We start from the raw sequence: 4,313 nt of genomic DNA on the forward strand, positions 1-4,313 counted from the left end.
ACACACACACACACACACACACACACACACTCAGAGCTTGTCTTTATTACCAGCAGAATACACACACACACATGCACACACACACCCACACACACTATTCCACTGCCAGCCTTGCGAGATGTCTCCAAGCCTCTGGCACTCTGCACCCTCCACCTCTTGCCCTCGGGGGGCTCTGTCCTGTGCCCTGAAGAAGACATTTCACACAATCCCCAACATGAACTGCAGAGCCCAGTACGTGGGATGGCAAAGGAGAAACAAAGACAACAGCAGTCACGACGCCGTGGAAAACACAGATTCGTTCCTCAGTGGCCTGGCCTGTAAAACCATAGCACATATACAAGGCAAATCCTCAGTGAGTGGGAGTTGTCATCGACGGCAGAGGCTGGACTGGGGACACATAAGCGGTCATCGTTAGTGCTGCGGCCCACATGGCTGTTCCTGTGGTTGTGTGCACCCACACCCGTTGGTGCCCCACTGGCCTGGATCTGGGCTCTGGACGGCACACAGCAGCTTGCTCAGCGCTCACTCAGGGGACCTGCCTAAGCCTTTGCTATGTGAGTTCAAACAGACTGTGCTGTGTAAGTGACCTGCCCTTGGTGAGCCCTCACTGCAGACTTGATCTTTCAACCGCAGAGAGAGAACTGTGCTCCAGGGGAGACAGTGGCATCGGGTCAGGAGGACTGGGCTGTCCTTCAGCCCACGGTGGCTCCGTGCTCAGCCTCTGCACTGGGACCTTGAAGTTCACTATCAGGTTTCTCACCTATGATGGAGATGGGGGTGAAGGCAGGGGATCCCACCTTCCCTGGGATCAAAGGAGGTCCCAGGGAATTCAGTGGACACATTCTGAAAAACACTTGTCAGACGAGGTTATTATATTTCGAGTAATATCATGAGCAAGGAAATGCCAATTCCTGAAATTTCCTGTGTCACAAAATAGCTTCACGGCGGCCTGATGCCCAGGCGTGGCAGAAACTCAGAGTCCATCCCGCTTTCTGGCCTGGGGCTTGCATTCTTCCATGGGGCGTGCCGGGGCCAGCCACCTGGGTCATCTACTCCCGGCCTCCTGCCACTTGCCGAGTGGGGGCTGCGGACCCATCCCTTGGGGCCTCTCGACCTGTCTCTATCCCACCTCTTTCCTCTTCCATAGCACCCCCCGGCTTGCTGGGCCCCCTGCTTGTGGCAGCCCTGGCCCCTCCTCACGGATCACTCCAGCAGCGGAGAGAGGGCTGAGCCGAGCAGAAAGAAAGCCGGCATTTCAAGAACGTGTGTCATGAGCTGCTTTGTCTCACCAGTCCTCGTACAGCCCTCTGACATAGGCCTTTTCTTTTTTTCTTTTTTTCTTTTTGAAACAGCATCTTGCCCTGTCTCCCAGGCTGGAATGCAATGGCACAGTCTCGGCTCACTGCAGCCTCAACCTCCCAGGCTCAAGCGATTCTCCTTCCTCAGCCTCCTGAGTAGCTGCGATGACAGGCACGTGCCACCACACCCGGCTAATTGTCTGTATCTTTAGTGGAGATGGGGATCACAGGTCGGGAGTTTGAGAGCAGCCTCTCCAACCTTCACTGTGTTGGCAAGGCTGGTCTCAAACTCCCGACCTTGTGATCCGCCTGCCTCGGACTCCCAAAGTGCTGGGATTACAGGCGTGAGCCACCGTGCCTGGCTGGCCTTTTCATTTTTACAGATGAGGTAACTAAGGCTCAGTAACGTGTTCAGCCTCGTGCCCAGTTCACACAGCTAAGAAGGCACAGAACAAGGCGCTATACCTTGGCCCCTGGCGCCTGTCTCTGCAGTGCCACAGGGGCTCTGAAGCCCAGGTTTCCACCCTATTCTCTGCCTCACCTAAACGAACTGATTCCCAGCTTGGCCACGGAGTGTGGGCGAAACAGAACTGGTTCATCTTAGTCGCCTCTGAAGAGTTTTCCCAGCCCGAAAGGAAGCCACCTGGCTAAGCAGACCAGCTGTCTGCAGACGCTTTGGGGAGACGGTGACCCCAAGAGTGGCTCCCATTGGTTCTATTTAAATAAAGAAAATGTTATAAGTATTTTTTTGTCACAACCGTCAAAAGACAAAATGACAACAAATTTAGTTTAATGATCTTAATTGTGGCCAGGCGTGGTGGCTCATGCCTGTAATCCCAGCACTTTGGGAGGCCAAGGCAGGCGGGTCGCTTGAGGTCAGGAGTTCATGACCAGCCTGGCCAACATGGGAAACCCTGTCTCTATTAAAAATACAAAAATTAGCCTGGTGTGATGGCGTGTGCGTGTAATCCCGGCTACTTAAGAGGCTGAGGCAGGAGAATCGCTTGAACCTAGGAGGCAGAGGTTGCAGTGAGCTGAGATCCTGCCACTGCCCTCTGTCACTCTGTCTCCAAAAAAAAAAAAAAAAAAAAAAAACAGAAATCTTAATTGATTATTTATTCATGATTCCAGAATCAGGCAGCCCCTGTACTGGAATAGTTTCAGGTTCAAAGCACCGTGTCCAGCCAGCACCATGGTCAGGCAGTAGTTGAGGATAGAAAATGGAACAGCAGGGCCGGGCACAGTGGCTCATGCTTGTAATCTCAGCACTTTGGGAGGCCGAGGTGGGTGGATCACTTGAGGTTGGGAGTTCGAGACCAGCCTGACCAACATGGAGAAACCCCATCTCTACTAAAAATACAAAATTAGCCTGGCGTGGTGGCACATGCCTGTAATCCCAGCTACTCGGGAGGCTGAGGCAGGAGAATCACTTGAACCCGGGAGATGGAGGTTGCAGTGAGCCGAGATGATGCCATTGCACTCCAGCCTGGGCAAGAAGAGCGAAACTCTGTCTCAAAAAAAAAAAAGGAAGGAAGGAAGTGGAAGGGCAGTCTAGCGCTGAATGGTTGTTGCTAGGCGTTTGCCTACGTTGCCTCAGTTGACCACCCACGGTTGACTGAAGCTCAGCTGCGGTAATGGGCCGAGACGCAGCTGTTCGTGACAGAAGTGTACTCCCATGTTAGGTTTTCAGTTTCTGAACTAAGCCAGGCCGCAGTTTGTCGTGTCAGGACTGAAGTGCGGAGGCATCCTCAGGCCAAGTTTAGGCTAATTTAACACCACTGAGAGACCACAAGATGACAAAGAAAAATCCAGCATTGACAAGGCACATCTACAAATTTCACAAGACTTCTCAGCCTCCATGACTCTTGTAAATATGAATTTAACCCGCTGGGTAAATTGGTAATAAAATTCTCTTTGTATTAAGGCAGTGGTAAAACTTAATAGGCTGTAAGCCAGAATAATTCCTGGGTGGTTTTACTGCGGAGCATCTGAGTGCTTTGAATTGTATCATGAGGCACTGCGTTTTCTGTGCCACACGCCATGACTGGAATAGCATTATCATTGACTCGTAGCATTCTCATTATTGTTATACGACCTGGTACAAAGTAGGTGTTCAATAAACATCATTGTAAGGCCAGACACGGTGACTCACTCCCGTAATCCCAGCACTTTGGGAGGCCAAGGTGGGTGGATCACCTGAGGTCAGGACTTCAAGACCAGCCTGGCCAACACAGTGAAACCCCCAGTCTCTACTAAAAATATAACAATCAGCCAGGTGTGGTGGCACGTACTTGTAATCCCAGCTACCTGGGAGGCTGAGGCAGGAGAATCGCTTGAACCCAGGAGGCAGAGGTTGCAGTGAGCCAAGATCATGCCACTGCACTCCAGCCTGGGTGACAGAATGAGACTCTGTCTCAAAAAAAAAAATTAAATAAAATAAACATCATCATAATAAGTGTGGAAGTCAGCACACATAGTACAAAACGAAAATCTAGGGGCCACAGTTAATATGTTTTTAATGTCCATGGCTCAGGAATGGATCTAGAAACTTCTTCCTTTAGTGCCCTAAAACAGAGATCCTAAAAACTAAGATGCTTTAGTTTGGGGAGTTTCCTTACCCCTTGTGGAATCTTCCTGATAGCTGACCCCAGTGCTCAGAGACATAATAAATTCTGAATTTTGTACAAGAAACGTGAAAAAAAAAAAAAACAAATTTTACCACTGACCTCAACAAAAATAACAACCCCAGTCAAAGGTCTAGTGACACTAGGGTATCTTTAAAAACTGCCTAGCCGGGCGCGGTGGCTCACGCCTGTAATCCTAGCACTTTGGGAGGTGGAGGTGGGTGGATCACCTGAGATCAGGAGTTCAAGACCAACCTGGCCAACATGGTGAAACCACATCTTAAAAAGAAAAAAAGGCCGGGCGCGGTGGCTCAAGCCTGTAATCCCAGCACTTTGGGAGGCCGAGGCAGGTGGATCACGAGGTCAAGAGATCGAGACCATCCTGGTCAAC

This window comes from Cebus imitator, unplaced genomic scaffold (assembly GCF_001604975.1).
Source record: "Cebus imitator isolate Cc_AM_T3 unplaced genomic scaffold, Cebus_imitator-1.0 Scaffold11, whole genome shotgun sequence".
Classification (NCBI taxonomy): Eukaryota; Metazoa; Chordata; class Mammalia; order Primates; family Cebidae; genus Cebus; species Cebus imitator.